At 41.1% G+C, this 11225-nt stretch overlaps 1 protein-coding gene across 1 annotated transcript in view; it reads left to right on the forward strand.

Annotated features, from left to right (window-relative positions):
- LOC121917492 (trophoblast glycoprotein-like) overlaps positions 1 to 4904 on the forward strand; it is a 100024-nt gene extending 95120 nt beyond the window's left edge. Inside the window, exon 4 of the transcript XR_006101043.1 lies at positions 4886 to 4904. The gene's annotated coding sequence lies outside the window, so the exon portion shown is untranslated. The remainder of the gene's footprint in view (positions 1 to 4885) is intronic.
- The last annotated feature ends 6321 nt before the right edge of the window (positions 4905 to 11225 follow it).

The raw sequence follows: 11225 nt of genomic DNA on the forward strand, positions 1-11225 counted from the left end.
TGTTCACAGCCCTCAGCGAAGATAACAGCAGAAGGATGTCTTCCAGGAATGATGGAATACAGGACACCGGGAACTGTCCAGCTTTTACTTCCAGGCTTCTGCTGATAAACGACCAGACAAGACAAGCTCCCAAAAGTGCTTATCTTTATTTATAAAGCGCAAACCAAATAACCAACGCAACTTTTAATATACAGAACTCACAATCCACTCCTCTCTCAAAAACCCACAACAATTACCGGAAGTCCCTGAGTTTATATAGACACAATGCCATGTGGTCCTACAAACTCAGCCTCTTCCTGTCCCACACAGAAAACTGTCCCCTTGTCTAAACAGACGCATGTTCATCTTCAGGCTTCCTGCACGCAGGCAGTAGAATGACCTTGTTGCTATGATCAGCAGCTGTAGCTCATCAGCTTTGTCCTCCGGGTGCTGACTGCTCATGGTCACCACACATCTAAACATTTCGTGTTAGTTGGCTTTTAACCCTTAACATGGCATCCCTAGAGTTGGTGTCACCCGGTGTGGTAACTGATGGTGTCACACACACCCCTGACCTCTTCCCATTTCACACCATACGGAATCCTTAGCAATCCTTTTTTGCACTAATGTCACTCATAAATTGCAACTCCCATATAGCACTCAGTGCTAATAATTGTGATAAACAACTAGCAAAATTAAAATTGTACCTTCAAATTACAATATCATATTCACAACCTAAAGTATTTACATAGGCATAGTGAAGATTTGGTTAAAATGTGATTTTTAAAGAATTTTTTAAAAAAATTTAAAAAATAAAATTTCAATTTTTTACAAAATTAAATTTTAAAATTTTGAAATTTGAATAAAAAATACAATGGCCTCTCCTTTCTCCTCACGCAGAGCATTACCCACTCCCATCATCTTTTAAAGCATTTTAAAGGGAAGCAGGTGAACAGCCCATTTCTGCCAAAAAGTAGATGTTTTAGGAGCAGTGGTGTCACCCCCCCCTTAGGGTGTCACCTGGTGCAGTCCACACACACCACACACCCCTAGTGATGCCACAGCCCATCATTAGGCAGCATGATTCTACTGCCTCAGGCAGTGGGTGCTGAAAGCAGGAATTATTTGTTGTGGGATGGAGCCTGCCATTCATCCTGTAAATTAGTCTGTGCCCTCAAATACGATGGAGAATCTTATCACACCACTAGTGCTCAAGTAAGACTGAAATGCTCGTCTGTTCAGCTTCTGCATGTGGAATTAGGGCAAGGTTTGGGCACTAGCCACATATCTTGGGCAGGAAAATGTCTTTGGCCAGACCTGCTTTTTACAGATCCACTTTCAATGTTCACCTCATTCCTATCTTGTCACACTTCACACTACTATGCCACAAAATATGTTACTTTGGAGGATTCAGATTAACACTTTTGCCTATCATTTCCCAAACTGGCCTTTCAGCAATACCAATGGTCAAGCAAACTCTATGTCCTCCCAACACAGAAGACTGAATGGGAAAGGGAGGAGCATCATGGACTGTGGATAATAGGGCTGCTGTGTCCACCTTAAAGATAACATCAATTCCTGGAGTTTTTATTTTCTTGTTATCCCATTCCACCAAGAAAATCTAGATGCCTCCTTCACACACAAAAGCACAACCATTCTCTCTCTCTCTTCTCTGTCTTTCTCAATTCAATCTAAGCATGCCACTTTCCTGCTCCATTAACTCCACAAGCCCCTCACATCTCTGGGATTGTTGCTATTATTTACTTCCATTGCATGTGGGGCCCGAAAGGCTCTTGGTCAGGCTCACTGGGCTGACCCCTTTGCGCAATGAAAACACTGTTTCTGCTTCAAAGGTTTTTAATGTCTGGGCTCAGTGGTCTCAAGTATTTTATTTCACCTTCCTGAGAAAGAACCATGCTTTTGCATGTGCAGCTGGAAGCAAAGAAAATGAGGTTAGATTAGAAATCAAATGGTAACAATCCATTCATTTACCAAAGAGGCTGGTAAAACAAATAATCTTCCTTGCTGCTTTCTCTTGTTCTTTTTCTTTTTCTTTTGCTGAATCCAGCATTTTGTAACTCTTCTCCAATCCTTAGGAGGGAAAGCTGTGTGCAGGTTTTGTCCTTAACTCTGTGTGTCTTTTGTAATTGTGAATCTGTAGCGAGAGAGAGAGAGAGAGAATGAGAAAATATAGGGCACAGAAAAATACTTCTGGGGACTATAATTTCCAGCATTCCCCCAGTTAGGCAAAGTAATCCAAATATTTTACCATCCTCTGCCCAAACCAGCAAAGCAGAAGAGAATGATAGGCTCAGGGCCAGTGCCAAATCTTTGTAGGGCTCTTTTCAAGGCACCTTTTGATGCTCCCTCAGTCATTGATGCAGAACCAAGGAATTGATTTCAGAGGGGACAATTCTTTTTTGCTGGTGGAAGGTAACTATTCTCATTCCTCTACCAGTGGAAGGTGATGGCATCAATGTCAGGAATGCAGAGATTTTGTTCTGGGTTTTATTGCACACTTCAACTTGAACCCTATAGCCAAAATAGATTCAGTACCTTAGATAGCTCATTTAAAAGTATCCACACCCCTAACATGGAAGCCACCAGCGGCCACTGTCTTCCACAGTAACAAGGGCTGCAGAGCTACATTTCTATTTAAAACAGGTAGAAGAAACATATCTCACTTGTTTCCCTACCCCCATCCACAATACCCCTAGCCCTCATTCATTTCTTCATCAACATCACCCTTTGCAACTCACTCTTGCCCACCACATAGACACATACACAGTGTCCCTTATGTGTGTATGTCCTTTGTTTGTTTGTTTGTTTGTTTGTTTCTGCAGAGTCTGGTAGTCCCTTCCTCCCTTCACAGTACCCAGTTTTCCCCCAACTTATTAATAAGTGTATGGAGCTGCCCTTCAGTATCACTCCAGGCTTCACAGACAGCAGGCAAGATCAGAGAAGTGACTGGCTCTAAGACCTCATAGCCAGATGTAAAATGATAATACTGGGGTTAAGAAGCACCAAAGTCCTCCAGAAGTCTCAATTCAGCTGTGATCATTGTGCATCTGGCTTTGGTGATGCAACTGGATGCTTCTCTGCTCCTGCTTGTTTGTTGTGAAGCACAGAATGGGCATGCAGGTCAGCTTCAAGGGCTTTTCAGTAAGTTAGAGGGAGGATACATGGCTTAGTATAGCATTGGTCCACACTACACTGATATGATGTTGAATCAAGGCCATGATGTGAATCATCTAAGTCCAAACTTCTTAAACTGTAAACATTCAGCAGAAAACAAAATTGCAATAGGAGAAAGACCACAGCATGTATGCATGATGTCTGCTAGCTCCTAAATGACTAGCTTTATTTTAACTCCCACAGTGGTGGCCAGTATTTTAAGGAAGATTACAAAGGAGCTATCCAGGGTGCTGAACATATTTCTGACCCACCACCTTAGATACCTCATTTCAAGTTTTCCAGCACATTGTTCCATAGAGATGGAAGGCACTAGCTGCCATTGACATCCCACAAAGTCTAAACCAGGTGTGAGCAGATCCAAGGCATACAGAATCTACATTATGTGTTGGTTGGCTTGTTGTAGAATTGAGAAGTCCACAACTGGACTTGGGTGCAAAATAACTTGAACTGGTTACCTTACAATTGCCAATAATGTTGCCTCTAGCTGAGCATATGCCCAGATCAAAACCTTGTTTTCACTGCCACAGAACTGACCTCATGGTCCTTTCACACACTGAAACCCACTCATAATTTTTTCCTTTGTCTCCCTTTGTTCCACTATAGAAATAGCAAGCAATAGCAAGTACATTTCTATACCACTTGTCAGTGCACTTAAGTACTCTCTAAGCGGTTTACAATGTGTAAACTAATTGCCCCCAACAAGCACTCATTTTAGCAACCTTGGAGTGATGCAAGCCTGAGTTGAGCCTGAATCCCTGGCTGGTATTGGACTCACAACCTTGTGATTTGTGAGTAAGTGGCTGCAGTACAGGCATTTAACCACTGCGCCACCAGGGCTCTTCTTCTTCTGATTTAGAAAAGGGGGAGGGAGAACTTAATTTGGTGTAGAGCTTGGAAAAGATAACTTCTTTAGACCACAACTCTCAGAATTCATGAGAAGATGTGGCAGTGGAGGAGGCATGTTAGTTTGCTGGAAAAAGTAACAATTTGGGATTCTTAAGGCTGTGATAGGAACCTGCAAGCTAATTTTATAAAGCCCTCAGTATTCATATTGCCCAGAAGCAGATGAAAGACTCTCCCTCCACCCCAAATGCCACTGCCCTGGCCTCAGATGGAGAGAAGAGGCAGGCACAGCTCCATCATGACTACAGTCAGAAGTAGATGAAAGTCCCTTCCTCCATCCAACTATCACGTCTTTGATCTCAGAGGGAGAGAATAAGAGGCAGGTACAACTTTACTATGACTAGGCTCAGAAGTAGATGAAAGGCCCTCCCTCCACTCCAACTGCCACTGCCTTGGACTCAGAGGGAGAGAAGAAGAGGCAGTTTCTGCTGGTCCTAATCCCTCTTTGGACTGCCATGCCCCTTTTCTTGTGTGTCCTGTCTTATTTAGATCGTAAGCCTGAGGGCCAGAAATGGTCAGATTAACCATTTGTAGCCTTTGTGGCTGAAAAGCGTGGTATAAATACTCCAGATATATAATAAATAGACATATTCTGGCTGTCTAGTCACAGCAGTGACAACATTTTAGTTTGGAAATCAACATGGAAACCACTCCTCCCTACCCAGACAGGGGGGTATCCAAAAATTTTAATTATCATAAAGAAGTTATAGAGATATTTACATGAAACTTTTTGTGCATAATCAGTGTTATTACCATGCATACTTGTGCAAATATCAAATCTTTATCTAAAGTACTTTTCTTTCCACAGGCTGTAGAAGACATCAACCTGCATGATGAACAAAACGTTGTGGAATGATCAGCAAAGGCGTCCATCTCCTGGCTGACAATGCACCCGTCCATACGGCCCAAGCATCCATTGTTGCCCCCACCAGTTAGGCTATGAACTTTTGCAGCATCCACCTTATTCACCTGATCTTGCACCAAGCGACCTCTTCCTCTTTCCTGAGATGAAGAAACCACTTCATGGTCGGTGATTTGACGACAGAGAAGATGTCATTTTCGAAGTGGAACAGTGGTTTTCGAGCAAAGTGGACGACTTCTACAAAGAATACTTGAAACAGGTGAAGAAACGCTGGCAAAAATGTTTTACTCTGCAGAGAGACTACGTGGAGAAGAACTAACTTTGTCCACTGCAAGTGATTATTGTATGTTTTTTATTTCATGGTGATAATAAAGCTTTTGGATACCCCCTCATATATACCCCACTCTCTTTCATGCCCGCATTCTCTGAAGATACCAACCATAGATGCTGAAGAAACGTCAGGAATAAACTCTTCCAGAACATGGCCACATAGCCTGAAAAACCCACAAAAAACTATGGATGTTAGCCATGAAAGCCTTCAGCTTCACACAGCATGTTAGTTTGCTTTTTAAAAAAACAGTGATAGTTTGGGTTTCATAAGTCTGAGATAGGAATCTGTAACCTAATTTCATAAAACCCCTCAGTATTCATAAAGCCCAGAAGGAGATGATAGGCCCTTTCTTCACCCCAAATGCCACTGCCCTGTCCTTGGAAAGGAAAGTGGAAGAGACAGGCACAATCCTTTCTGTAATGACCCTCTGGAATTTGCTTTCTCTTCTAACTAGTGGGTGTGTGTGCATGCATGTGCATAAGCAGAAGGGTAAGCAAAGGCAGTGGTGGCTGGGGACTTCCATGTCTGTGTGGTGATGAATTCATCCCTAGAAGCTGAACACTAGCTCCAACATAGTTTCAATACCTTAGATAGCTTCTTTTGGTCAGACTAATGCTACAAGTGGATTTAATGCTCCACCAGCATAGGATCTGCTAAGATTCAATGGGCTTTGCTGACTTTTCTAGTTGGTCAGTAGCCATTCATAGGAAGAGGCTTGGCTTAAGTTCACCCAGTCAAGGAACAGCTGAATTAAAATTGGAACCAGATAGTTCCCTGATTCCAAAGCTTCCTCACATCCACTTTACCATACTGAACGCTGTCTTATCATTATTTCTAAGTGCACCCCAGTTCTACAGTTGCATCAAATTGTAGATAGACCATGACAAAATGAACCCACAAGAAGGAGTTTTATTTATTTAGCTCAACCAACATTTGTTTTTATTGACCTGGAATGGTCCTTTTTCCCCACTTTCTCTCATATTGGCAAGCAGTCCTGTTAATGTTAGTTCAGCAATTTTTATCTTAAAGGAAATAATTGGGGTTATTAGTGTAAAGTAGTTCCTGATGAAATTTATGTTGTTTAATGGACTGTAAAAATATGGCATAGTGACTAATGTGTTTGTATTGCTCTTTGGAAATTATCCAGATAAAAAACAAGTCTAGTGTTGAGGCATATTTATATGCTCAGCAATATACAACTGAAAAGCTATCACTCAATGGCTAGTGTTGATCATTCATGCACACATCTTGTTTATTCTATAACTTGGGGGAAGGGGTCCTGAAACAGTAAAATTTCAAAATCCTGTGAGATGTACAATTTCTGTGAAAAGAAGAAGAAACAATTAGAAACTGCTAGAAAATTTGTATTGCTGTGGTTAATGGCAGCCCTGAAATGTAGGATGCATGCAGGAATCACAACAATGAAAAAACAAAATGTTTAACTGTTAACAATTTTTAATTGTGTTCAGCTGAATCATGTTTTAATCTATGTTTCTGATCTATGTTTGTAAACCACGTGTCATGCGATACTGGGAGAAATTTAGAATACCGATTAAATAAAATCAGATATAGTTTGGTAAAGCAACCAGTCACAGAGTGGGTCAAGGGTGGTGTATGGGTTTGAATGGTGGACTAGGTATGTGGAAGACCAGGGTTCGAATCCCCACTCAGTCATAGAAATACACTGGGTGACCTTGGGCAAGGCATATTCTCTCAGCATCAAAGGAAAGCAATAGCAAACCTCCCCTGAATAAATTCTGCTGAGAACACACCAGCAGGGGTTCATCTTAGGGTTGCCACATGTCAGAAATGATTTAAAGACACAAAACAACACTAATCCAGTTACAGGATGAATATCAGAGGATGGACATTTTACTTTCACACAATCTCTTAGCCAGCATGCTGCCTGTGGTTTCTGGCAACTGTAGTTCAAGAAGCAACTTTCCCAAGCTCTGAATGTGCCTTTTTAAAAAATGTTCATTTACATTCAAAAGGGATCTTGGTTATATACAATAATGCTCTAGTATAACAAAAGTAGGAAAATAAAAACACAAAAGAAGGAAAAATGACCACATTCATTGTAAATTTCTATAGCAGCTGACCAAATGTCTAAGTCTATTTGTAAATTCTGTCCATACGTCATTTGAGATGTTGCAAGTGTTGTTAACTCTTCTATTCATTGGGTCACAGGTGGAGAAAAATTAAATTCCCAATCATCAAACTTTTACCAACCAAAAGGGCACAAAAAATCCACTTCAGTTGGCTGTTAGTTAATTTCCAAGAAATAGGTAAATAATTCCAAAGAGCATGCCAAGTTCCTGAATATCAAATAACTTTCTGAAACAAAATTTACTTACATGACTATTTCCTCCTGACATATAGCTATTATGGGACAATTCCAAAATATATGCATTAAGGAAGCATTAACAGTAATACATCTTCAACAATTTGCTGGCTTAAAAAACTTTCTTGAATAGACACTGTTCTTTACCAATGAGTCCTTACCAATTTTCAAAGCTGGATTGCCCCATAAAGTCAATTTGGCATGAATTTATGGGTCAAATTGCAATTGATGTGACAATATTTGCCACATTAGTAGATACACCGAAGGTACACTTCTGGTCACAAGCAGGAAATAGGGAAAGCTCCTAGGAGAGAATATCCAGTCAACAGAACTAATAACAGGAAGGTAGTGGTTTAAGACACAGATTTTTTTTAAAGTTCATCAGGAGAACAGTTCTGACAACAAAAGTTTGACACCAAGTGCTGACTAATATATTTATGGGGAGAAACTAACCAAAACTGGCAGAATTCCTCCCGAATATAAAAGAAACAAACAAAAAAGAACAAGTCTCAGAATACCAAGAAAAGGTGTGTATTTATAGTTATATTGCTCATTATGTTTCAACCAGTCATACCCTCTACAACTTTCCCCTGTGGCAGGAGAATAAAACTGAAACCAACAGTACATAATAGTAATAAAAGAAATGATATAAGACAGAAAAATGTGCCTTGCCCTGAGGCCTGTGTACAATTATACATGATTTAAAAGCCTACTGAGATCTCTAAATAGGATTCAGAACAGATAACCAATAACTGAAAGGAATATAGAAGGAAACTTTTTTTAAAAAAAACACCTGCTATGCTACATAGAAACAACCTTTCCATTAGTAGACAGGTAATTTTTTTGTTTGTTTCCCCCCCTTGTTTTTCAAGAAAGATTTGAGGGAATATCTTTAAAGTCTTTTCATTGAATGTCCTTTCCTTAAAATGCAGGGGTAGCTGTGTTGGCCATTTAATAGCTTTCTTCATTTGGCCATGTGAGGGTCAAAGATTCTAATTTGAACTTCCATTTTGTTTTTGGTTTTTTTATTAATATGTTTTGCTGGGGGAGGATGCTTTCACCTAGAAAGTTGCTGGGGATGGAGACTGTCTACAGGCTTAGTGCTTCTGTTATATTCCCCTTGTATACACATTCATTCTCCCCTATCCTATTCTCATCCTTTTCTATACTGAAAGGTAAATGTTGGGTGAAAAGATTCTCCTTTATTCAAGGAGACTCATGCCTAAGATTTCTTAACTCTGGAAGATCAAGATTCACACAAACACACACACACTGCTAATCATTTGTAGATCTTAAAGATAAAGGTAAAGTTAGTCCCTTGACATGAATGTCTAGTCGTCACCGACTGTAGCGGGCAGTGCTCATCTACGTTTCTTATCCAAAGAGCCAGCGTTGTCCGAGGACTGCTTTGGTGGTCATGTGGCCAGCATGACTGCACCAAACGCTGTTACCTTCCCACTGAGAAGTGGTACCTATCTATCTCCTTGCATTTGCATGCTTTTGAACTGCTAGGTTGGCAGAAGCTGGGACTAGTGTTGAGAGCTCACCCCATCATGCAGCACTTGGGCCTCAAGCTGCCAATGTTCCAATCTTCTGATCGTCAGAACTGGCAACTTAACTACTAAGCCACCTAGATCTTACATACAGTATGAGGAAATTGCCTGAATAGGGCTCTTGTCTTTTGAACATTCACCTTATGATTTAAATTGTCAAGATATTACTTTGCAGAGAACAAGTATTATCGGCAACTTTCTTCTCTTGACTTCTCTGGATTTCTCCTTGGGAGACACAAACTCAAAGTGCCTCAAAGAAAAATCTACTGAGCAATGTATTTATGAGCAGTAACAGGAATGTGGGACAACTATTTAATCCTCCTTCACATTTGTGTTGTGCCCTTTCTGTGTTCAAAGCACTTGCTTCCATTATCTCAACAGTCCCTAAAGCATCCCCATAAATATTATTCCCCATAGGACAGATGGTGAGAGATAGTGACTTGCTTAAGGTTTCCATGAGAAACTGTGGCTCAGGAGACTTGAATCTCTCATCTCATGTGATTGCCAAATGTATTACCATCCAATTGGGAACAGAGCTCTTGGTCTATTTTCAGTAAAACTGGGACAAACAAGTATAAGAACAAGGGAAGAGCAATAATAAGGAGACGTGTAGCACCTTTTTTTCCTGTTTTACCATGAATTTTCATTGATTCCAATCTAGTTTATCAGATGTATCAGTGGAATACTATATCCATACCTCAGGCATTCTGAATTTTTACTGCTTAAGGAAGGGGAGAGGCGTTTTTGGGATCGTCCACCTCAAATTTGCCAACAAATTTGCATACACTTGACTTAGGGGAGGTGCCATTTGCTGATCCATCTCTGGTAGGACAATGTCTTTGGCCAGACCTATAAATCAGGCTGAGGTTGATAGGGATGCAAGCCAATTCCAAACCCTATGTGGAAGGTATATTCATTTAGATTCCACAAGCACTGTACAGTGGATCTTTGGTACCCACTAGGATTTGGTTCCAGGAAGCTCCTCGCTAATATGCAATGGCTTAGTAAAAGGGTGTCCATTATATAAAATGGCAAAATCAAAGTTTGGATGGTTGAATCCATGGATAAAGAATCTGTGGATATGGAAGGTTCCCACTGTACTATTAAGGGTATATACTATTAAGCCACAGCCATGATATTTAGTGTTTTAAATATCTTGGCATGTAAGGTTGTGTGTTTTAACATCAATTTACACTGGCGGGTTACAGACCGCCAAAAAATACATATGGAATACGTATTAGGGTTAGGAAGGGGCGGTGCTTCCGCACCCCCCTAACCCTAGTACCTATTCCATACATACAACATGGCAGCGCCCCTTCCACATGGGGGCCGCCATGTTTACATATCGGACGCATAGCATCCAGACGTGTCGCGCCGCCTATGACGTCGCGAATGCGCCAGCGGCGCCTCACGACATCATAGAGGCGCCACAAGAAGGAGCTCCATTTTGGAGCTCCTTTTTTGCTCTGCGCGGGAACCGCGTGGTGTGGCTGCTACGGCTCCCTCATGGAGCAAGTGGCGGCGGTGGTCTGTAACCCACCTAAAATTTCTTGGTGCAATTAGAGCAGGGGTAGGCAACCTGCGGCCCGCGGGCCGGATGCGGCCCGGCGAGGCCTTGGAACCGGCCCCAGCCCAGTCCTGCCGCCGATTGCCGCCGGGGCCTTTGGGGGGCAATTGTCTATAGAAGCCTCAGAAACCATGCATTTATTTTACAATTTTTTTAAAAATCAGCAAATTTTTTCGCGTGACCTCCATTTTTTTTTAAAAAAGTGTCTTCCATTTGAAAATTTTGTCCTACATTTGTCCTGGTTTATTTATATATTTATTTTTTTTAAAAAAAATTATTTAATTATTTATTTTTTGGCTTCGGCCCCCCAGTTGTCTGAGGGACAGCAACCCGGCCCCCGGCTCAAAAAGGTTGCCTACCCCTGAATTAGAGGCTGCAATTCACCTTCCTCTCAGTGTGGTGTAAATATCCATTTATGGAGATATGCTATGCCATCTTTATACAACCTCCAAGCAGAACAGCAGTATTCCACAACACATGTAAAAAAATGG

Source organism: Sceloporus undulatus, unplaced genomic scaffold (genome assembly GCF_019175285.1).
Source record: "Sceloporus undulatus isolate JIND9_A2432 ecotype Alabama unplaced genomic scaffold, SceUnd_v1.1 scaffold_20, whole genome shotgun sequence".
In the NCBI taxonomy this organism is placed as follows: Eukaryota; Metazoa; Chordata; class Lepidosauria; order Squamata; family Phrynosomatidae; genus Sceloporus; species Sceloporus undulatus.